Here is a 26445-nt window from a genome sequence, read left to right as displayed (position 1 = left end):
AAATGGGAGAAAATGCCCCAGCCCTGAAACACAGACAGAGAGGAGAATGCTGGAAATAGAAAGATAAGGTAACTGGGAACCCAGATGGTACTGCGAAAGCTTCAGGCTGTCTCTACTCGTGCCAATATACCTACCTACCTCTCGAATTCATGAAGCACTCATTACCTAAAACAACTGTGTCATAAAATTCAAAATTTTAAGAATTTTATGACACACTGTGATATTTCATTTTCAGACATAGACATGTGTGTGCACACATGTATATACATGAAAATATGTTCTGTCTTCCTATATAGACTGAAGGACTTGCAGACAGTCCTCCTTCAGGAAGCTGGCTATATGCTGGTGTCCTACTTCAGGAAGCTGGCTATATGCTGGTGTCTGATACAAAGTTGTTGCCTGATTGCTTAGCAGGCTGAATTCAATTTCTTCTTGTTCCCACTAGAAATTCTTCATTGTCTTTGCCTATTATAAGGCACAGCTAAGCATAAGCTACTTTGTTTTAAGTGTTTATTTTCCATATTACCATGGCAGGCTTTTCTATAATTAAGAAGTTTTTCTAGACATATAAAATTCTATTTTATAAATATAGGTGAGCCATCAGGAGTACCACAGTTTTTATGGGGTACCATGGTCAAGCTGTTTAAAAATAGCCATCCCAGCCCAGACACATCCTGCCTTAATCTTGGGTCATTTTCTTGAAACTTTGGAGGAATTTGAAGGCTATGTGGAACCAACAATATGAACTTTTATGAATGGATAAAGATAAATAAAGAAAAAAGAAGAAAATAAAGAAGAATTAGGACAGGATCTCCCGTGAGGTGTGTCAGCAGCTCACCTGTCTCTATTATACTAAATGAGCTCTGCTTCTTCCTACTATAAAGATTCAAGTACCCCTGCCGGAACAGTGATGGGTTTTCTTCTGGTGTGCTCATCTCTGGACATAAGGGCCAGAATGTTTCAAAACTTAATTTAATGTGGTCTTAGAAACCAAGAAAATGAGAGGGACAGTATCTCAATGCACATGGTAGTCCTATTCCTTTGAAGAAGACCCACATATATATTGGGTGGCTTTGTGCATTAGGTATTGATAGGGGAAGAGGCAATTTCTTCAGCCCCTGAGAATTAAGTACTGAGGGCCATTGTGTGAGAGACATCCAACAAGTTGTCCCCACTCCATGTTTCAGAATTCTAGTCTCCTTACACGGGGCACTGATCCCTGCATGCTTTTTCTGCTTCACCTGGACTCCTATTTTTGAAGCACAAGACTCTGTTTAATCCTAAATTGGGTCTTTGTCCTTTCTCCAAACACTGATAATAATTACCTCTTTCTAAACTACCCAAGAGGACTTCTGACCCAGGTTTTCCATTTTTTAAATGGTTCCAGCTTGTCATTATTTCCTACCAGGCAATAATAAAACTCATGACAAGCAGCCAATACCATTTTCTTTGCATGAACTGTTTCTTTTATGTTTTCAAATACCCAGAGCTTTGCTTTGCAACATTCTCAATTCATCTTTTTCTATTTCTTTCTTTCATTGTTTCTCTCTCTCTCTCTCTCTCTCTCTCTCTCTCTCTCTCTCTCTCTCTCTCTCTCTCTCTCTCTCTCTCTCTCTCTTTTCCATTTTGGCCAAAGCCTCAGGCAAGAGCCTCTCTGTGCCCATTCCTATTGACCTGGGATAGAACTTCTATTGTGGGAAGGCTGTGAGTGAGCCAAGCCCAAGTCCTCATGTTACCATCACCTGTCTCCTCCAAACATTCCTGGAAACACTGTCAGTTGTGTCCTCTGGGAAACAGAGGATGATTGGGGGGGGGGGGTTAGAGGGGAGTAAGAATGCAAATAGCACTAGCACTAATTAACAAACGAAAAGATTATCACCTGTGGAAACTGAAGAACAGAACTCAAGTGAGCTGCAACCTTGATAGAAGTAACTGAGCTGGAGACAACTTCGAGTCTGTCCTACTTCCATGAATACTCTGGGTTCACCTGTGAGCAGTTACTGCTGCTTAAAAAAAAAAAGCACTTCAAGAAAGAGGAGAGTCCTAAGGAGAGTCTGGAGACCTTGCCTGGTAAACTCAAACTGACAAAAGGACACATTAGGTCTTGGTTCTTCCATAAAAGATGTGAGATGATGCTGAAGCAGTTGGCTAATTCCACAATTATTGGAAAATATGTAGTTGCCACCATGAGGGACCACCAGACAGAACTCCAAGAAGTCCTCTCAAAATGACCCTGGACTCCCCAAAGTTCTGGAAGCCTTGAAGAATCTCACACTCTCTTCTTGGTACCAAAGTAGAGATGGCATGTCAAGATTTCTGACTCCCTAGGTTCTTTTTGTTAATGCTTTTCAACTTCCTTGTTGGGTCAGGGGTCTGTTGGGTTTTATGTCTCTAGACAGTACGTGAATAATAGAGCTTGCATTCTTAGAAACTAAAATGATTGCTTTAAAGGAAAAAAAAAGAGACTCACCTGTGGAAAGAAAAGGAGGATAAGATGGGGTGGGGAGGGACATGTATGCATAAGGCTGCTTCAACATGGCAGGCTGCATGCATCAGGTTAGCTCAGCCAAGAGATCTCTGCTCAGAGGCTGGTTAGACTAATAAAAGAAAGCCTGAAAAGCAAGCTAACTTTTTTCCCTCTTTATGTGTGTGTATCTATGTGTGAACAAGTGTGTTAGAGAGACCAGAAAAGTAGAAGGGGCAAAAAAAAAAAAACCCACAAAGATTACATAAAGAAAAATCTTAACATGTGTTTGATACAAAAGTGGAAGAGAAACCATAAGAATGGAAAGGTTTAAATGAGGAGAAACAGCTGGGAGAGAATATGGAGAAATGGGAAGCAGAGGAATGGGGTATGGATAAAGCCTTAAAGTATCTGACAAATTGATAAACTAATAGTGATGGTTCCTTGTATAGGAGGATGAAGCTGCTCTCAGGAGAGGAGAGGGGCAGATCAAAGCACATTGCACACATTTACAGATTGTCACAATGAAATTCTTACTTTGTATAATTAATATGTACCAATAACAAAGAGGGGAGAAAGAAGACAATACCAAGGTAGCCAATGACCCCAAGGTTCTAGCAAAAACAGCTCAAGACTGACTTTATATAACATGTATCAAATAAGTTAGTGTGGTCTCCTGTTAAAAATGACTGAGAACCTCAAGCTATATAAAAAATGCTAAACAAAATGTAGGGTCCTTAAGAGTATGTGGGAGAACTTAGGAAATTAGTCTGAACAGGTTAGAGGGTGCGCCAGAGAACCGGACAGCTTCTGGGACGGGCAGAAGCACAGAGCCGCTGAGGCAGCAGCCTGGGCGGGCCGCAGACAACCGGCCACCATCCGGACCAGAGGACAGGTGTCCGCCTGGCTCGGGAGACGGCCTCGGCCTCAGGAGCAGCGGTCACCATCTTGGTTCCAGGACTCCCTGGAACTTAGGATTTTAGTCTGCACAGGTGAGAGTCTGCACCACAGAAGCTGACAGCTTCTGGGAACTGCCAAAGCAACACAGGTTCTGAGAGAGGCCCTGTTTTGGGCCTTCTTCTTCGACCAGGAGGAGGTCCAAAAACAAGATATCTGCGCACCTTCCCTGTAAGAGAGCTTGCCAGCAGAGAGTGCTCTGAGCACTGAAACTCAGAGGAGAGAATCTGTCTCCCAGGTCTGCTGAGAGACTGTAACAGAATCACCAGAAGAACAATCTCTAAACAGAGTCAACTATAACTACTAACTCCAGAGATTACCAGATGGCGAAAGGTAAACGTAGGAATCCTACTAACAGGAACCAAGACCACTCACCATCATCAGAACCCAGTACTCCCACTTCGCCCAGTCCAGGGCACCCCAACACACCCGAAAACCTAGACCTAGATTTAAAAGCATATCTCATGATGATGGTAGAGGACATCAAGAAGGACTTTAATAAATCACTTAAAGAAATACAGGAGAACACTGCTAAAGAGTTACAAGTCCTTAAAGAAAAACAGGAAAACACAATCAAACAGGTAGAAGTCCTTACAGAAAAAGAGGAAAAAACATACAAACAGGTGATGGAAATGAACAAAACCATACTAGACCTAAAAAGGGAAGTAGAAACAATAAAGAAAACTCAAAGTGAGGCAACACTGGAGATAGAAACCCTAGGAAAGAAATCTGGAACCATAGATTTGAGCATCAGCAACAGAATACAAGAGATGGAAGAGAGAATCTCAGGTGCAGAAGATTCCATAGAGAACATCGGCACAACAATCAAAGAAAATGGAAAATGCAAAAAGATCCTAACTCAAAATATCCAGGAAATCCAGGACACAATGAGAAGACCAAACCTACGGATAATAGGAGTGGATGAGAATGAAGATTTTCAACTCAAAGGACCAGCAAACATCTTCAACAAAATTATTGAAGAAAACTTCCCAAATATAAAGAAAGAGATACCTATGAACATACAAGAAGCCTACAGAACTCCAAATAGACTGGACCAGAAAAGAAATTCCTCCCGACACATAATAATCAGAACAACAAATGCACTAAATAAAGATAGAATACTAAAAGCGGTAAGGGAAAAAGGTCAAGTAACATACAAAGGCAAGCCTATCAGAATTACACCAGATTTTTCACCAGAGACTATGAAAGCCAGAAGAGCCTGGACAGATGTTATACAGACACTAAAAGAACACAAATTCCAGCCCAGGCTACTATACCCAGCCAAACTCTCAATTACCATAGATGGAGAAACCAAAGTATTCCACGACAAAACCAAATTCTCACATTATCTCTCCACGAATCCAGCCCTTCAAAGGGTAATAACAGAAAAAAACCAATACAAGAACGGGAACAATGCCCTAGAAAAAACAAGAAGGTAATCCCCCAACAAACCTAAAAGAAGACAGCCACAAGAACAGAATGCCAACTTTAACAACAAAAATAACAGGAAGCAACAATTACTTTTCCTTAATATCTCTTAACATCAATGGTCTCAACTCCCCAATAAAAAGACATAGACTAACAAACTGGCTACACAAACAAGACCCAACATTTTGCTGTTTACAGGAGACACATCTCAGAGAAAAAGATAGACACTACCTCAGAATAAAAGGCTGGAAAACAATTTTCCAAGCAAATGGTATGAAGAAACAAGCTGGAGTAGCCATCCTAATATCTGATAAGATTGACTTCCAACCCAAAGTCATCAAAAAAGACAAGGAGGGGCACTTTGTTCTCATCAAAGGTAAAATCCTCCAAGAGGAACTCTCAATTCTGAATATCTATGCGCCAAATACAAGGGCAGCCACATTCATTAAAGAAACTTTAGTAAAGCTCAAAGCACACATTGCACCTCACACAATAATAGTGGGAGACTTCAACACACCACTTTCACCAATGGACAGATCATGGAAACAGAAACTAAACAGGGACACACTGAAACTAACAGAAGTGATGAAACAAATGGATCTGACAGATATCTACAGAACATTTTATCCTAAAACAAAAGGATATACCTTCTTCTCAGCACCTCATGGTACCTTCTCCAAAATTGACCACATAATAGGTCACAAAACAGGCCTCAACAGATTCAAAAATATTGAAATTGTCCCATGTATCCTATCAGATCACCATGCACTAAGGCTGATCTTCAATAACAAAAAAAATAACAGAAAGCCAACACTCACGTGGAAACTGAACAACACTCTTCTCAATGATACCTTGGTCAAGGAAGGAATAAAGAAAGAAATTAAAGATTTTTTAGAGTTTAATGAAAATGAAGCCACAACGTACCCAAACCTTTGGGACACAATGAAAGCATTTCTAAGAGGGAAACTCATAGCTCTGAGTGCCTCCATGAAGAAACGGGAGAGAGCACATACTAGCAGCTTGACAACACATCTAAAAGCTCTAGAAAAAAAGGAAGCAAATTCACCCAAGAGGAGTAGATGGCAGGAAATAATCAAACTCAGGGGTGAAATCAACCAAGTGGAAACAAGAAGAACTATTCAAAGAATTAACCAAACGAGGAGTTGGTTCTTTGAGAAAATCAACAAGATAGATAAACCCTTAGCTAGACTCACTAGAGGGCACAGAGACAAAATCCTAATTAACAAAATCAGAACTGAAAAGGGAGACATAACAACAGAGCCTGAAGAAATCCAAAACACCATCAGATCCTTCTACAAAAGGCTATACTCAACAAAACTGGAAAACCTGGACGAAATGGACAAATTTCTGGACAGATACCAGGTACCAAAGTTGAATCAGGATCAAGTTGACCTTCTAAACAGTCCCATATCCCCTAAAGAAATAGAAGCAGTTATAAATAGTCTCCCAGCCAAAAAAAGCCCAGGACCAGACGGGTTTAGTGCAGAGTTCTATCAGACCTTCAAAGAAGATCTAATTCCAGTTCTGCACAAACTTTTTCACAAGATAGAAGTAGAAAGTACTCTACCCAACTCATTTTATGAAGCCACTATTACTCTGATACCTAAACCACAGAAAGATCCAACAAAGATAGAGAACTTCAGACCAATTTCTCTTATGAATATCGATGCAAAAATCCTCAATAAAATTCTCGCTAACCGAATCCAAGATCACATTAAAGCAATCATCCATCCTGACCAAGTAGGTTTTATTCCAGGAATGCAGGGATGGTTTAATATACGAAAATCCATCAATGTAATCCACTATATAAACAAACTCAAAGACAAAAACCACATGATCATCTCGTTGGATGCAGAAAAAGCATTTGACAAGATCCAACACCCATTCATGATAAAAGTTCTGGAAAGATCAGGAATTCAAGGCCCATACCTAAACATGATAAAAGCAATCTACAGCAAACCAGTAGCCAACATCAAAGTAAATGGAGAGAAGCTGGAAGCAATCCCACTAAAATCAGGGACTAGACAAGGCTGCCCACTTTCTCCCTACCTTTTCAACATAGTACTTGAAGTATTAGCCAGAGCAATTCGACAACAAAAGGAGATCAAGGGGATACAAATTGGAAAGGAGGAAGTCAAAATATCACTTTTTGCAGATGATATGATAGTATATATAAGTGACCCTAAAAATTCCACCAGAGAACTCCTAAACCTGATAAACAGCTTCGGTGAAGTAGCTGGATATAAAATTAACTCAAACAAGTCAATGGCCTTTCTCTACACAAAGAATAAACAGGCTGAGAAAGAAATTAGGGAAACAACACCCTTCTCAATAGTCACAAATAATATAAAATATCTCGGCGTGACTCTAACTAAGGAAGTGAAAGATCTGTATGATAAAAACTTCAAGTCTCTGAAGAAAGAAATTAAAGAAGATCTCAGAAGATGGAAAGATCTCCCATGCTCATGGATTGGCAGGATCAATATTGTAAAAATGGCTATCTTGCCAAAAGCAATCTACAGATTCAATGCAATCCCCATTAAAATTCCAACTCAATTCTTCAATGAATTAGAAGGAGCAATTTGCAAATTCATCTGGAATAACAAAAACCTAGGATAGCAAAAACTCTTCTCAAGGATAAAAGAACCTCTGGTGGAATCACCATGCCGGACCTAAAGCTTTACTACAGAGCAATTGTGGTAAAAACTGCATGGTACTGGTATAGAGACAGACAAGTAGACCAATGGAATAGAATTGAAGACCCAGAAATGAACCCACACACCTATGGTCACTTGATCTTCGACAAGGGAGCTAAAACCATCCAGTGGAAGAACAGCATTTTCAACAAATGGTGCTGGCACAACTGGTTGTTATCATGTAGAAGAATGCGAATCGATCCATACTTATCTCCTTGTACTAAGGTCAAATCTAAATGGATCAAAGAACTTCACATAAAACCAGAGACACTGAAACTTATAGAGGAGAAAGTGGGGAAAAGCCTTGAAGATATGGGCACAGGGGAAAAATTCCTGAGCAGAACAGCAATGGCTTGTGCTGTAAGATCGAGAATTGACAAATGGGACCTAATGAAACTCCAAAGTTTCTGCAAGGCAAAAGACACCGTCAATAAGACAAAGAGACCACCAACAGATTGGGAAAGGATCTTTACCTATCCTAAATCAGATAGGGGACTAATATCCAACATATATAAAGAACTCAAGAAGGTGGACTTCAGAAAATCAAACAACCCCATTAAAAAATGGGGCTCAGAACTGAACAAAGAATTCTCACCTGAGGAATACCGAATGGCAGAGAAGCACCTGAAAAAATGTTCAACATCCTTAATCATCAGGGAAATGCAAATCAAAACAACCCTAAGATTCCACCTCACACCAGTCAGAATGTCTAAGATCAAAAATTCAGGTGACAGCAGATGCTGGCGAGGATGTGGAGAAAGAGGAACACTCCTCCATTGTTGGTGGGATTGCAGGCTTGTACAACCACTCTGGAAATCCGTCTGGCGGTTCCTCAGAAAATTGGACATAGTACTACCGGAGGATCCAGCAATACCTCTCCTGGGCATATATCCAGAAGATGCCCCAACTGGTAAGAAGGACACATGCTCCACTATGTTCATAGCAGCATTATTTATAATAGCCAGAAGCTGGAAAGAACCCAGATGCCCCTCAACAGAGGAATGGATACAGAAAATATGGTACATCTACACAATGGAGTACTACTCAGCTATTAAAAAGAATGAATTTATGAAATTCCTAGCCAAATGGATGGACCTGGAGGGCATCATCCTGAGTGAGGTAACACATTCACAAAGGAACTCACACAATATGTACTCACTGATAAGTGGATATTAGCCCAAAACCTAGGATACCCAAGATATAAGATACAATTTCCTAAACACATGAAACTCAAGAAAAATGAAGACTGAAGTGTGGACACTATGCCCCTCCTTAGAAGTGGGAACAAAACACCCTTGGAAGGAGTTACAGAGACAAAGTTTGGAGCTGAGATTAAAGGGTGGACCATGTAGAGACTGCCTTATCCAGGGATCCACCCCATAATCAGCATCCAAACGCTGACACCATTGCATACACTAGCAAGATTTTATCGAAAGGACCCAGATGTAGCTGTCTCTTGTGAGACTATGCCGGGGCCTAGCAAACACAGAAGTGGATGCCCACAGTCAGCTAATGGATGGATCACAGGGCTCCCAATGGAGGAGCTAGAGAAAGTACCCAAGGAGCTAAAGGGATCTGCAACCCTATAGGTGGATCAACATTATGAACTAACCAGTACCCCAGAGCTCTTGACTCTAGCTGCATATGTATCAAAAGATGGCCTAGTCGGCCATCACTGGAAAGAGAGGCCCATTGGACACACAAACTTTATATGCCCCAGAACAGGGGAACGCCAGGGCCAAAAAGGGGGAGTGGGCGGGTAGGGGAGTGGGGGTGGGTGGGTATGGGGGACTTTTGGTATAGCATTGGAAATGTAAATGAGCTAAATACCTAATAAAAAATGGAAAGAAAAAAAAAAGAGTATGTGGCCCAGCAATTCTCAGGAAGCATGCCCATGAACCCATCCCATGAACTCATCTCTTAAAAAGCTGGTTATATTATTTACTGCTGGGAGAAAATGGATTCCCCTTTTCAATAAAAGAGCATAAATGTACTTATGGGCATCCTTTAAGACCTCCACAGCTGCCCTCCGCTTATAAAGTATGTATATTCCTCCCACATGCAAAATGGATGATCCTTTATATCGCCAACCTGAAATTCAGAATCAAAGCATAGAAGACAAGTCGAATACACATGACCAGAATCCATTTAATAGATAAGTTACTACATAAAAAGTTGTACAGAAATTCAGTGACCTGTGACATTCCCAGTTTGTATGGAGGAGCTCAAGTAACAGCTCAGGTGAGTGTCTGCCTCAAGATATCAGGAAGGTGTCAGCCATCTGAAGGCAGACTGCAGCTGGACAGTCCCTCCAACACAACTCACTCCTAGCTATTGAAAACCAGCTTCTTAGCTGTTGACAAGAGGCTTCAGGAGTCCGCTGAGCTATGGAGGAGTCTTGGAGTTCAGAACTCAGCCCCTATTTCTGACACCTTTCTTTGCTTAGAGTAGGCTGAGTGGTTATATTTGTGAAAAGTGTCTATGATTCTGAAACCATTTTTTTGTCACTTTCTCTAGTCCCTCTCTGAAGTTCCTTTCTTCTATGTGAAAAATTACATAGATTATTTCCCATGCCCACAATGCCCTTCTGCATGGAGATATAGCCTCAAAGAATACACCGAAGACTTCGGGCATCTATTCATTCCATTCTTCAGTCCAGAAGAACTGTGACATAAGCACAAATGGGAAGCAGGCCTCTATAGTGCCACTCACTAAGCATTGCTGTGGCTATAAGAGAGGCAATGAGCAAGAGAACCTGGGGAGAAATCTAGAAGCAGGAAAAAAAAAAAAAGCCCAGGGGGAAGTCCTTACCACCAAGTTAGCATGGGACAGTAGTTTTCTAGCAGATATTACAAAAGCCACAAAGGAACACTATGGAACAGTTGAAAGTGGGTTATGAGTTGAGCCTTACCAGTTTTTTTATGTGAAAATCGACAAAATAGTTTTGTTTTGGTTTAGTTTTTTACTTTTAAGGGGAATAAGTGTGTACCCTAATGTCCTCATAGAGTGTTCTAAGTAACAAGTGAAATGTGGCAGGTAATATGGAGCAGAACCCAAACTGCTCTTGTGTAAAAGGTGAGAGATAAAACAAACAAAAAACAAGCAAACAAAAACTGCCTTCCAGAGTGTGCTCCGAAAGTCTTACTTACATCAGGTGTCATGACCTCCCAAACAATCAGAAGAAAACTCCCAGCCCCACAGAGAGGATACAACTTCAGACAACCCAAGGTTCCCTGCCATTAAGATATTTGATATCCTTTGCCAGTTTTCCTCAAAAAATCTTGATAGAAGAGGGTTTTTCTTTTTTCTTTTTTTAGCCTGGAAAATTCAAGAAATCAGAATCTTGAATCTTACTGACACAGCTGGACTTAACCGTGAACACAGCTGTGGTTAAAGCCCAAGAACCCATGAGATATAAGAATCCAAGAAGCCTCTACACAGGAATTCAAGTCATGGAGATGGAGAAATGTGCTTTTCCAGACAAAAAAAAAAAAAAAAGGAAAGAAAAAGACATGTTTAAGAAAAAGAGAAAATAAATTCTTGGCTTATCCCACATTCCAGCTGCAAAAAAAAAAAAAAAGCTAAGAAAGGTATAGGGAGATTATATATTCCACCCACAGAATTTGACTACAGACAGAAAAAGTTACTCCTATCTCATTGTGATTAAAGTCGAGTGAGTCTGAGCTGTGACTGGAGACAGGAAGAACAGCATACAGCTTTACAACGTGAACACCAGAAGCACCCTGAGCTGGTTCTGTGAGGATGTTATGGACTCCCAGGGGAAGTCTTTGGATGAAACTGCACATATTTGGGAACAAAGACCTGGCTGTAAACTGTTGTGAGTCAGAACAAAATTTGTTAGCATTGACTTAAGCTTCAATTCTATTGCTTGGTCTGTTGCTTAGGAAACTATTGACTATTGAAATAACAATGCCAAAGAGCTAGACAAATTAAAAGTATCAATTTTAAAAGTGAGGGAACACATTTATTAAAAGAGGCAGGAAAGAATCAACACTTATCGAACAGCTCCCATGCCCCAGCTCTAAACTGCTTCATATTAGATCCCATCTAATCTCCAGGAGCCTCTGTGTGAGGACAGAATGCAAGCTCTTCTGAGGCTGGATCTGCCCATTCAGTGACTCTTTTATACCCCCAGCATCTAGAACAATGCCTACAGTTTAGGAGGCACTCAAGAAATTGTATTCAAAAATGGATAAGTACATTACCTTCATTTCTACTCTAAACTGAAGACTCATACAGTATATTTAAATTGCAAGTGGCACAGGTTGCCAAGATTATATGACGTTCAGCCAGGCATCAAATCATACCCCCTTGAAAAATAATTTTCTGCTCAAATAAGAACTTGTAAAATATTTCTGATGTTTACACAAAGAAAATTATGAAAACCTTACCTGGACCTTTCTTGGATCTTTCAAAAGTGGAGGAAATGCTCTCTATTTTGACCGATGAGAAAGTATTCATTCATGAAACTTTACAGTACAAATCTCTTTTTCCAATATTTCACTTTTATTTTTAGTTACATTTTGGGGTGTCCTTGCAGATATGAGTGCAGTGAGGGTCAGAAGAGGTCATCCGATCACATGGAGCTGAGGTGGTTATGAGCCATCTGATGTGGGTGCTGGAAACCAAGCCTCTGGACCTCTGCAGGAGCAGTATGGGCTCTAATGGCTGAGAGATCTCTTTATCTCCCATGACAAAACCTCAAGAAAACATTCATAAGCATGCATAAAAATGATGAGAAGCTTGGTATCAGCGGACATTTAGCCCATATATTTCCTGAGTATAAGTGGAATCCCAGGATGAGGTTATGTAAAAGAGAAGATGATTTTTCAGGATTGTGGATTCTCAAAAGAAAAACTTCAAACAATATAAATTTCCCTATAGAATATTTGAAGGGTAAGGTAATATATATTTTTTAAAACATTGAACTGTGCCCTAATTACAAGTAATTGCAAGCCAAGCAATAATTAGTGAGTAATGGATTGCCTCTGAGTGGGGCTGAGGTATGGAGAGACTCCCCTCAGAGGCACAGGCAAGCAAAGTTTTAAAGAGGCAGACTAACTGGTTTGGACAAAAGCCCTGCTACAGTCTCAGAGGCCACACTGAGCAGTGACCCCACAGCTGGATGCTGAAAGAAGGAATTTCATTTTATTTGTTTGTTTGTTTGTTTGTTTGTTGAGAAACTCTTGGCATTTAGCTAAGCTTGACCACAAACTGTTGGGTTCAAGAGGTCCTCCTGCCTCCATATCCCAAATGCTGGGGCAATATGCATGTTCTATCATATGAGGCAACAGAATAAAACTTTGGACAGACCAAGATAACTGCTCATTTTTAAACAGAAATTCTATTTCCCTGGGTCTCCATGATCTACACACAATGTTCAGAATCCATTAAAGAAACATTACAAGTCATATTATTAAGATACAAAGTGCTGGGCATTGGTGGCACATGCCTTTAATCCCAGCACTCAGGAGACAGAGACAGGTAGATTTTTTTTTTTTAATTCCAGGTTAGCCTGGTATACTGAGCAAGTTCCAGGACAGCCGGAGCTATAAAGAGAAACCCTGTCTTGAAAAACAAGCAAATTAATTGAGACTGCTGGTCTTCCTACAGGATCACCTTTCTCCTCAGCTTCTTTCAGCCCTCCCTAATTCAACAACAGGGGTCAGCTGCTTCTGTCCACCAGCTTGGTGCAAATATCTGCATCTGACTCTTTCGGCTGCTTATTCGGTCTTCCAGAGTCTGGTCATGCTAGGTCCCTTTATGTGAGCGTTTCATAACCTCAGTAATAGTGTCAGACCTCAGGACATCCCCTTGAGCTTGATCCTACTTTGGGCCTGTCACTGGACCTTCTTTTCCTCAGGCTTCTCTCCTTTTCCATCCCTACAGTTCTTTCAGACAGGAAGAATTCCAGGTCAGAGTTGTGAAGTTGGATGGCCCCCTCTCCCTCATTTGATACCCTGTCTTCTTTCTGGAGGTGGGCTCTATAAGTTCCCTCTCTGTACTGTCAGGCATTTCATCTAAGGTCCTCCCTTGGAGTCTTGGACCCCTGAGATCTCTCAAACACTGGACCACCCTACAGGCAGCATACACCAGCTGATATGAAGTCCCCAAACACACATACTGTAGAGGACTGCTGGGTCTGTGTTCATTCAGAAATGATGCACCCAACCCTCAAGAGACTGGAGGCCCCAGGGAGTTTAGAGGTCAGGTAGGGTGGCAGGGTGTGGGGTTGGGGGGAGGGACATTCATGTGGAGACACGGGGTGGGGAGGAGGTATGAGATATGAAACAGGTGGAGGGTGGATTGCCAGTGGTAGCACATGCCTTTAATCCTAGCACTTTGGAGGCAAAAGGAGGTGGATTTCTGAGTTCGAGGCCAGCCTGGTCTACAGAGTAAGTTCCAGGACAGCCAGAGCTATACAGAGAAACCCTGTCTCAAAAAAACAAAAAATTAATTAATTAATTAATTAATTAGTTAATTAGTTAGGAACAGCAAGAGAAAAAAGGCAGGAAGAATATTTGAGATGACAGCTATAAGTTTTCCATATTCAAATTTTAGTTACTTCTTGGAGCTAGTGAGATGGTTCTATGATTTAGAATGCTTACTGTTCTTGCAGAGAACCTGGGTCCAGTTCCCAGCAGCCACAGATGGTTACAACCATCTGTAACTCATTTCAAGGGACCTAATAGCTTGGCCAGTTCTGGCCCCCACAGGCTCCTATGTGCTTTCAGTGCACATAAAATCACATGGGCAAATACACATACATATAAATTAAATAAACACATGTTTAATTAGTCATTTCGGAACTCTATAACTAGTAAAATCATCTTTCAAAAACAAGAGACAATAAACACTTTCCCAGACAGGAGAATTTAGGACTCCCAGTCTGTATATATGATATGCTGGAAGACATGTGTTAGGAGGACTGAGTATTCCCAGATGGAAGTTCGAGCTTATGCAAATAAAGGAAGAACAAAGGATATGCTTATACTTATAGGTAAGCAAAACTTCCTATTTTTATCTAAGATGTATTTGACAATCTAAAGTGAAATAAGATAGACAAAAAATATGTGAAATGTATACAGTAAAGTGAAATGAGAAATAATAGCAAAAGCAGAATGAGACAGAACATGCTGTTTATATAAGGTCATTACATAATCAGGGCTGAAGGCAGACTATTAAGACATTTCAAACCCTGGAATAAAAACAAAAAATATAACAGAAACATAACTATGCATTTATTGATACATACATGAATGCATATGTTCAGAGTGTGGCATAAAGAGTAGGCTTTTTGTTTCATGGATTCAACGAGCTATGAATCAAAATTTTCAGAAAAAAAATGCATCTGTACTAAACATATACAGGTATTTTCTTGTTACCATCTCCTCTGAAATTATAATAGTCCTATATATAAAATTTCTATTCTTTTGCATATTACAGATGATCTAAAGATGTTTCAAAAATATGGGAACACATATGTAGGTTATATGCATACATTGAGAGATTTGTGCATTCACACATTTTGTTACCTGCCATGAGTCATGTAACCAATATATGGATATCAAAGATGATTGTATATGTAGAATGTATATTGTATAGTTATTTTTTGCTTACACTGACCTGAAATATATATGGGGTGGGAGACATGCCATAAGAAAGCTAGAGTGACTATGTTAACATCAGCAAAAGGAGACTTCAGAACAAGTGTCGAGATGAACAGAACATGACCCATGATATAAGAGTCCATTCAGAAACCTCCTCTCTCCCCATCTTTATGATGTTGAAATCCATTTTCTTCCATAGATATCATAAACCTCATGATATATTTTGCATTTATCTAGGCTTTCTCATATGAATAACTTATACCTACTAACCAAACAGAACATAAACTGAAGTATATCTATATTATTTTAACCAGTAAGGAATAAAATATAACAGTCTAAGTGCTCTCAATAAATATATGAATTTCACAAAAATGATAAGTAACCAGATATTAGATACCTAATGATTAAAGATCATACCACCTACCTACAGTCAAATTGAAATTCATAAATCTGATAAACATCTTACATCTGTTGCCAACTTGCAGAAAATGTGGCCTGTAGAGGTCCTAGCAATTTTCACTGCAGGCATGTAGTCACAGGCAAGGCTATGCATACCCCAGTTCTTCAACAAAGTATAAGGAAAATAAAAAGACGATAAGAGAACTATAAATTTAAAAAATCAAAACCAAATTGAAATGGGCAAAGCTAAAATAACCATGTGGGAGGATGTAAGGGGGAATCAGTGTAAAATCTTCCAAGCATCAGGGAGACAGAGGCTGGTGAGCATTGCCACATGTGGAATAGTTTCCAGGATAGATATCAAAATTGTTTCCTAACCTGTGCTATAATTACAAAACCTTGCCTCGAAGTAACATGTTCTGCCATGTGTTTGCCTTGTGTGCTTTATATTATTGTCTGTGCTTTGACTTACAACTTAAAAATTAAGAAAAACTCAATGTGATCTCAAATCTCCAAGGTCAGACTGAAAAGACTGAATTTATACATGTCAGAAGCCATCTAGCAAAAGCTAAGGCAAGCAAGAGGCTTTTCTGGAGAAGGTCCACTGATTTGCATGGCTTGTGAGGGGTAAGCTCTGAGATGCAGGATCCTTAGAGACTTCATCCCAGGATTGCTTCTTGCTGTTGACATGCCTTTTCCTGTCACTATCACATAGCCTAATGATTTCTAAGCATTAGCCCATCCATTGGGAAGGTTTTCTGCAGAATCAATAAAAAGTTTTACTTTCATGTAGTGATGCTATGTAGAGAAATTGATGATTTCATAATTCCTAATAATGATTTTATAGAATTCCTAAATTAGTCAAATAATTTCAAGCCCGCTATAGAATAATAGCTACAAACAGAGTTCTGTAAACTTTCATGGGCCATGGGCTAATTGTAAGAGAAAAAGAAAGCAGGCTTGGAAAAAAATTATGATCAGTGAAAACATTCCTTCTGTTTTAGATGTAAGACCATTATCTTGTAACTAAAGGTAATAAATTGGGAATGGACAATTTCTTGTAGGTGTAAGGACAAAAAGTAAAAAATTCACTAGTTTATCTATACAAAACTTCAAAACTAATAAGACACAAGGCACAGATGATTTGTCTCTTGACAAAACCATGCTAACTTATAACATAAAAATTATGGCTTTAAGCTTATAATGAACTTATGGGGGGGGAGACTAGTAACAGATAATGACTATTTAGTCAGATACTAGTCTTTATGGAAAGACATGTAAACAATTCTGCTGTTATTACTTAAGTCTTATCGATTTATAAGATGAATTATTGCCTTAAACTTGCTATGAACTTATTGGAATATAAAAGTATTTAGAAAATCATGTAATCAATTATCCTGCTGCAAAGGTTCTACCTAGTAGTTGCATGATGTAATTTTTAGAGACAGTATAAATATTGAGAAAGGCAATAAAGACTGTTGGAGCTTCTTTTTTTCTGCTTCATCTGAGGTGAGTGTTTTTTCTGTGTGTGTGAGTACAATTAGCCCATGACCCATGAAAATATGGGGTTTTTTCCGAATCCCCTGCTGCTAACAGCCAGAGCTAATTACTTGAAGCCAAGACTTTGGGCCTTAGAATAACAAAGAGTTAAAGGGAAAAAATGCCAATAGTAAGCAACTGTAACCCTCAGAAATTGTAATATTTGCCCCAGCAACAGAGGACATCACCCAGTCTACTTAGGTGCTGGGCTAGACACTGGCATATACATAAATGAGAAAATGCCTGGGGAGTTGGTATGAAGCAAGTCCTAGCAACTCCCGAAAGAAATTGCAGAAAAATTCAAAGAAAATCCAAACAAGAAAAAAAAAACTCACTATTCAGGGTTAAAGGTTCAAAATATGTTCCAGAGAAGAAAGAGAGTACAGAGCTGCTCGCCTTCTTTTAAGAAGAGGGCCCTTTGGGCCTCTTAGTCAGGACTTCTCTTTTTGGATCAAGTTCAAGATGAGAAAAAAAATCAATATTTAGAGATACTAGAAATACTAGTATTCCCTGACTGTTTGGAGCTGCATGTTTTAATCAGTCATATCTAGAATATAAGAGTGATACAATGAAAGCCCCACTGTCTTCTAGTTCTGAGAAGCCACAGACTCTGGGAACTCTCTGAAGGCCATGCTGTTGGCTTAAGTGGGAAACTTGGAAGATGATTAGACCACTTACTTAAGTTTTATCCCATGAAGATCACCATTAATATGCTTTTGTATGTGTGTATACATGCCTATATGTCTAGATATAGACAAAAATGTTCTATATGTAGTAACTATAGAAACTATCACTTTTAAGAAAGACAAAGTCTCCAGGCTTCTTCCTAAAACTAATAATAATAGTAACAATAATAATAAGTAATTTTTCACCTGTAGCTACAGCATCTGACTTGATACATGTTCATGGTGATATGATTATATACATTGTTGCTCTCAAATATTAAACATTAGTGCTTTTAGCTTCCATTTTCTCTATTCTACTAAAGTGCCTTGATAATTATGTGGGGTTTTCTACCTCTACCATCTCTCAGTGTAATTATATTAAAATAACTCCTATTTATATTCTGATAGTGTGGAGAACCAGCACTGGAGTCAGAAACCTGATTTTAGTCTGAACCCTGCCACCACCTCGTTCTGTGACCCTGCTTGAAGGATGCAGAAGGTAAGAATTTAGCCTTCCCATCTGTGCAGTAGAGATGCCAGATTATAGCTGAAGGTCAAAGAGAGTATTTTCACTTTAATAGAAGGCTCTGGATTTTGAAGCTTTCTCAGATTTCAAAAGAAATCTCTAACAGTGCCATCGCTGGCATCTTTTCAGAGTTTGTGATTTATACTTGGTGAGGAATATTTCATTTTTACTTTCTTTCTTCTGAGTTGATCTTCAAGCCCAGACAAGTCACACCTCAGACTCCTAACACAGAATAGACTCCATCATCAACCCAACGGGAGAGAATTTTATGGAATTATGGACACTGTGACTCCTCCCTTCAAACCGATTTGTGCAAAGTATATGTGCATTTTTATTCACTAAAATTGGCAAAATGACAATGACAGAAAATTCCTAATAATTCTGCAGTCAGGGAAGGGGTACTGTCATACGGTCATATTTGGCAGCACCTATCAGAAGTTAGTCTATTATATCCTTAAACCCAGCAGCTCCAGTGGTAGGAATTCACCCTATAGAAGAAGCTGTGCATGTGATTAAGGATATGCTTGTGACATGGATGTAAGAATACTGTAGTTTGTATCCTGAATGTTCCTAAGGGCCTACTCACTAAAAGCTTGGTCCCCATTCCATAGTCCTACTGAAAGAGTAGGGAAAACGGAAGAGGAGCTCTGCAGAAATAATTTATCCCATTGGGGCAGCCCTAAAAGGAAATGATGGGACCCAAGCCTTTCCTATCTTTCCTGTGGCTGCTCAACCACCATGAGGTAAGTACTCCAGGGTGCCATTCTTCCAAAGACCTAAAGCAACAGGGCCAACTGATCATGGACCCAGACACCTGACACCAAGAATCAAAAGCTCTTCTGACTTTCAAGTGGATATTATCAGGAATTTTCTTACAAGATTGACACAGATGACCTCACTTGGAATAGCCAAAAAACTGGAAGAAATTCAAATGCTAATCAAATGTTGATTGTTTAAATAGCTTCAGTACAAACATGTAAATTCCTTTTCATTACTCACTATTCAAAAGAACTTTAAAAGATCTTTACAGGGGCTGGAGAGATGGCTTAGCAGTTAAGAGCACTGACTCCTATTCCAAAGGTCCTGAGTTCAAATCCCAGCAACCACATGGTGGCTCACAACCATCTGTAATGAGATCTGACACCCTCTTCTGGTGTGTCTGAAGGCAGCTACAGTGTACTTACATATAATAATAAATAAATAAATCTTTTTAAAAAGATCTTTACATACATACAGTCTTTCAAAAAGTGTTACACAGAATGCAAGTTCAAAACAAAATGTGGAGTATACCTTTTCAACAAAACCACAAATGTTTGAAAATGCATACACATTTGTGTGTGCACATGCACATGTGTGCATGCATGTGTATGCATGTGTGCATATTGTGTGTTCTGCAACCCTATAGGTGGAACAACAATATGAACTAACCAGTACCCCTAGAGCTCATATCCCTAGCTGCATTTGTAGCAGAAGATAGCCCAGTTGGCCATCACATGGAAGAGAGGCACCTTGGTATTGCAAACTTTATATGCCCCAGTACAGGGGAATGCCAGGGCCAAGAAGCAAGAGTGGGTGAGTAGGGGAGCAGGGCAAAGGGAGGGTATAGGGAACTTTAAGGATAGCATTTGAAATGTATATAAAGAAAATATCTAACAATAAATAAATAAATAAATAAATAAATAAATATAAAAAAAGAACTTTCAGAGGAAGTGGAAAAGCCCCTGTGCACTCAGAAGTCATGGACAACAAACATCAAATCTATTGAAGAGAGAGTAAATGACAGTTAGACTCTGTGCTGCCATCAGATCCATATCTGCTTTAGCACCAAAGCAGCAGTCACCAGATCCTTATCCCAGCCAATAACACAGCAGAGAGAAAGTGAAGACCCTGCCTGGACACAGCTCCTAAGATACCTCATCACAGCAGTTGCTCATTGGATTCTTAACTTCCCTAAGACTACATTACCATTTGAAATCCCCCCTTCAGCCCTTCCTCCCTCTTTCCTTCTCTCTCTCTCTCTCTCTCTCTCTCTCTCTCTCTCTCTCTCTCTCTCTCTCTCTCTCTCTCTCTCTCTCTCTCTCTGGCTTCCCTTTTCCTTCCCTCCCTTCCTTCTTTCCTTCCTTCCTTCCTTCCTTCCTTCCTTCTTTCCTTCCCTCCCTCCCTCCCTCCTTCCCTCCTTCTCTCCCTTCTTTTCTCTCTCTCTCTCCTTACCTCCCTCTCTCCCTTCCTTCATTTCTTCCTTTTTTTCTCCCTTCCTCCTCTTTTAGCCTATCTCAGATAACTACACATTTTCTTGCTTTATCTTTCCTCAAACTCATCCCTATTTTTCCTTGGAGGCTTATGAAAAAAATCTGATGAATGTCTAACCCTTGATTGACATGAGCTTCCAGGTACCCCAATTAACACCAAGTTCATGGTACTTCCCTCAAGAAGTAGAGTACCAGTAAAATTTGTTACAACACCAATACTTTCAAAGGAAACAGATTTTTGGCCAGGATTTTTCTTAAACATGAAAAAAGTAATAATAGCAACAAAACTCCTGGTGAGTCCTCTTTCTACAGGAGCCTATGCAGAGCTCACACATGGGCAGGTAATGACTCCAGTTGATTTTTGAATACCATTGCATAATCTTCCATCACAATAGACTCACCATAATCTCAAATGGGTAAACTGTGCATTATAATTTTCTGCTTGAGAGAAAGCTTTAGCTTCTCAAGTGCCAGACATCTTGATCCATTTCCAGTATCACTTCCTGCTCAGGAGGCTGTGCAGGAGAACACAGGGAACTTGCGTGGAAGACTGAGGCCAAGATGAAACAGCTCACTGTGTGAGGCACTCTGCATCTTCATGTCCAGGCTTTTGTCTGCTGTGAGGATTTGTGTCAGAGGGAGCACTAGCTGGAGGAAACTTCACAGCTCTGCAAAGTTTGAAAAATGTTAAAATTATTATCACAGATGAGATTGTTTTGTCTTTGTACAAACTAGTTTTCATAATTCTCTTGTAAACAACCTGCCATTTAAATCCTAAACTGTTGTTCTCTATATATTTAGTAAAGGGGAGTCAGGCTGTTCTTGAACTCAGATACTGTAGACTTCTATTTCCCAGGGCAGAGATCACAGGCTGATTATGGCTAGGAGCCACCTTTCTCTCCATCCTACCACCCCTAATTTATAGACAGAACATTGACTGCCAGTTCCCTGGATACCTCAGAGAACCAGACATGGAATGTCTGCCTGCTTCCTGTGCTTCAGCCTTGGCTTTCTTGCCTTGTCATCTCTATGATGGGCTTTTTAATGTCAGTGAAATTTGGTTGGAAACCCTAACGCTGTTTTGAACAAGTTATTGCCCAGCACTGACTGTGTGACAGGTACGTCTACATAGAGATAGAATTCCCCATACTTTTATAGATGACACCGAAGCTAAGGACACATCTAAAACCACACAGCTAGCTGTAACTAATGAAGCTGAAGTTTGAACAAAGGTATCATGAGTCCAAATAAAATTATTTTTATACAACTATTTATTGTTTAAGAAAAGCCAAATATTTATAAAGGTAACAAAATAAAAAAAATCTGTAGGGTTAATCTTATATTTTATATATTCTCTCTTCTCTCTGCCACAATAAATGTATTTTCACCTTTTGCTATTTTTTTCATTCCTGCATTTTTTAACACAATAAAAACTTCATCTTTAAAATCATTATTGAATTGTGGCATAATGTATAATCTAACTTTTTCTACCACCTTAGCATGTTTGTGCTGTCTTTGTATGCATCTCATCATGAACAATAGATTTTTATTTTTATTTTTTAGTTTATTGGGGGCAGGGCACAAGCATTTGTGTACCACATGTATGCTTGTACCCTTGTAGGCCAGCAGAGAGCATCAGATACCCTGGAGCTGGAGTTTTGAGAATCAAATTTCCATCCTTTGAAACAGCAGGAAGCACACTAAACCACTGAGTCATCTCCCCTATCCCCAGTAAACATACTTTAAGATAAAACCTATGGAGTTAGTCTTTTGTCCAATGAAGGCATCTTTTACTCTGGAATTTTATTTCAGAGCTGTGGATCCTTCTGAACTTCAAATGAAAGATTTCAAGACTACCTGTGCCCAAAACAAAGTCAATCTCTCTCTCTCTCTCTCTCTCTCTCTCTCTCTCTCTCTCTCTCTCTCTCTCTCTCTCTCTCTCTCTCCCCCTCTCTCTCTCTCTCTCTCTCTCTCAAATAAAGACATTGTACACCTTAGGATTATAAAGATTCTAAGCCGTGAACTCATGTCTTAACAAAAATAGAATACCAGATACAGGTACATATTCTATGTTTACCAGAACTTCCTAAATTGTGTCTGTGCCTAGGAAACTTCAGAAAGACTACATCTTATCACACTGTCAAAAGCTGTATATACACATGAATCATGCTCACAGAAATGTGGTTTGCAGAACTATTTATCATCCCAGAGCTATTTTAGAAAATGCTTCCTATCTAGGGATTATTTTAAGGATGATAATTAGCATTCATGTGCCACCCCCAGAACTTCTCTATTAGCAACACTGTCTAACTCCTGCATTTATATATGTCACTCTTTATGAGTTCCAATAAATATGGAGACAAGAGCCAGTGTTGGCTGCCACCTCTACATAGCACCACCAAGTTGTCTGAGGAGAGTTTGCAGGGATTTAAGAGTAAGCTGTAAGTTTTGATTTGTTGACATAATTTACCTTTATATGAGGTCATGTAGGTCCGTTTTTTGGGGTGACTTCCTGTGAGCAGAAGAAAAGACAAGTTGCCAATACTGAGCTTTACTCAGTAGTCACCTCTAAAGTTGTGATATATTCAGAAACTTTTTACTTTTAAACAGAAAAATATCAGAATTATACTTTAAAATGTAAGGAAACATCACTTTGTGCACTCATGCCCAACTTAAAGGCAATTGGAGATTTTTGACTTATCTATAGTTTTGATCTTTGTTTTAAACCTCTGATATGACAATCATTAGAAATATTCTAAATGTCCATTCATTGGATGATACTTACAAAAGTGGTCATAATCTACAAGAGGGAATAACATGAAGCCATTCCTGTGGTTGCCTTTGAAGAATGTGTAAGTATGTATGAAGCTAAGCAGAATCCACAAATACTTTAAAGTGATTGTTAAGCCCTTGGAAAGTAAACCTGAAAGTGTGGGTAGGAAATAAATAAACTTAGTTATTATGTCATCTGAAATTTTTATTATAAGCACCCCCACCCCACCCAGTCCTGGGCACTCCAACACACCCGAAAAGACAGTCCCAGATTTAAAAGCATATCTCATGATGATGGTAGAGGACATCAAGAAGGACTTTAATAACTCACTTAAAGAAATACAGGAGAACACTGCTAAACAGGTAGAAGACCTTAAAGAGGAAGCACAAAAATCCCATAAAGAATTGCAGGAAAACACGACCAAACAGGTGATGGAATTGAATAAAACCATCCAAGACCTAAAAAGGGAAGTAGACACAATAAAAAAAACCCAAAGTGAGGCACCACTGCAGATAGAAACCCTAGGAAAGAAATCTGGAACTATAGATGCAAGCATCAGCAACAGAATACAAGAGGTGGAAGAGAGAATCTCAGGTGCAGAAGATTCCATAGAGAACATCGACACAACAATCAAAGAAAATACAAAATGCAAAAAGATCCTAACTCAAAACATCCAGGAAATCCAGGACACAATGAGAAGACCAAGCATACAGATAATAGGAGTAGATGAGAATGAAGATTTTCAATTTAAAGCTCCAGCAAATATCTTCAACAAGATTATAGAAGAAAACTTCCCAAACCTAAAGAAAGACATGCCCATGAACATACAAGAAGCCTACAGAACTCCAAATAGACTGGAACAGAAAAGAAATTCCTCCCTACACATAATAATCAGAACAACAAATGCACTAAATAAAGATAGAATATTAAAAGCAGTAAAGGAAAAAGGTCAATAAACATATAAAGGCAGGCCTATCAGAATTACACCAGACTTTTCACCAGCAGCTATGAAAGCCAGAAGATCTTGGACAGATGTTATACAGACACTAAGAGAGCACAAATGCCAGCCCAGGCTACTATACCAGGCCAAACTCTCAATTAACAGATGGAGAAACAAAAGTATTTCACTACAAAACCAAATTCACACATTATCTTTCCACGAATCTCGCCCTTCAAAGGATAATAACAGAAAAAAAAAATACAAGGACGGAAACCACGCCCTAGATAAAGCAAGAAAGTAATCCTTCAACAAACCAAAAAGAAGACAGCCACAAGAACAGAATGCCAACTTTAACAACAAAAATAATACGAAGCAACACTTACTTTTCTTTAATATCTCTTAATATCAATGGACTCAATTCCCCAATAAAAAGACATAGACTAACAGACTGGCTACACAAACAGGAACCAACATTTTGCTGCTTACAGGAAACCCATCTCAGAGAAAAAGACAGACACTACCTAGGAATGAAAGGTTGGAAAACAATTTTCCAAACAAATGGTCTGAAGAAACAAGCTAAAGTAGCCATTTAATATCTAATAAAAATCAACTTCCAACCCGAAGTTATCAAAAAAGACAAGGAGGGACACTTCATACTCATCAAAGGTAAAATCCTCCAAGAGGAACTCTCAGTTCTGAATATCTATGCTCCAAATGCAACGGCATCCACATTCATTAAAGACACTTTAGTAAATCTCAAAGCACACATTGCACCTCAAACAATAATAGTGGGAGACTTCAACATACCACTTTCATCAGTGGACAGATCATGGAAACAGAAACTAAACAGGGAAAGGGTGAAACTAAAAGAACTTATGAAACAAATGGTCTTAAAAGATATCTACAGAACATTTTATCCTAAAACAAAAGGATATACCTTCTTCTCAGCATCTCATGGTACCTTCTACAAAACTGACCATATAATTGGTCACAAAACAGGCCTCAACAGATACAAAAATTTTGAAATTGTCCCATGCATCCTATCAGACCACCATGGACTAAGGCTGATCTTCAATAACAACATAAATAAAGGAAAGCCAACATTTATGTGGAAACTGAACAACACTCTTCTCAATGATACCTTGGTCAAGGAAGGAATAAAGAAAGGAATTAAAGACTTTTTAGAGTTTAATGAAAATGAAGCCACAACATACCCAAACTTATGGGACACAATGAAAGCATTTCTAAGAGGGAAACTCATAGCTCTGAGTGCCTCCAAAAAGAAACTAGAGAGAGCACACGCTAGCAGCTTGACAACACACCTAAAATCTCTAGAACAAAAGGAAGCAAATTCACCCAAGAGGAGTAGAAGGCAGGAAATAATCAAACTCAGGGGTGAAATCAACCAAGTGGAAACAAGAAGAACTATTCAAAGAACCAGCTCCAATCAATGAAACGAAGAGCTGGTTCTTTGAGAAAATCAACAAGATAGATAAACCCTTACCCAGACTCCATAGAGGGCCAGTGACAGGATCCTAATTAACAAAATCAGAAATGAAAAGGGAGACATAACAGCAGATCCTGAAGAAATCCAAAACACCATCAGATCCTTCTACAAAAGGCTATACTCAACAAAACTGGAAAACCTGGACGAAATGGACAAATTTCTAGACAGATACCAGGTACCAAAGTTAAATCAAGATCAAGTTAACAATCTAAACAATCCCATATCCCCTAAAGAAGTAGAAGCAGTCATTAATAGTCTCCCAACCAAAAAAGCCCATGACCAGATGGGTTTAATGCAGATTTCTATCAGACCTTCAAAGATCTAATTCCAGTTCTGCACAAACTATTCCACAAAATAAAAGTAGAAGGTACTCTACCCAACACATTCTATGAAGCCACAATAACTCTGATACCTAAACCACAGAAAGATCCAACAAAGATAGAGAACTTCAGACCAATTTCCCTTATGAATGTCGATGCAAAAATAGTCAATAAAATTCTCGCTAACCGAATCCCAAAACACATTAAAACAATCATCCATCCTGACCAAATAGGTTTTATTCCAGGGATGCAGGGATGGTTTAATATACAGGAATCCATTAACATAATCCATTATATAAACAAACTCAAAGCCAAAAACCACATGATCAT

The sequence above is a fragment of the Mus musculus genome, chromosome 2 (assembly GCF_000001635.26).
Source record: "Mus musculus strain C57BL/6J chromosome 2, GRCm38.p6 C57BL/6J".
NCBI classification, from domain to species: domain Eukaryota; kingdom Metazoa; phylum Chordata; class Mammalia; order Rodentia; family Muridae; genus Mus; species Mus musculus.
Note: the sequence above shows the minus strand (reverse complement) of the source record.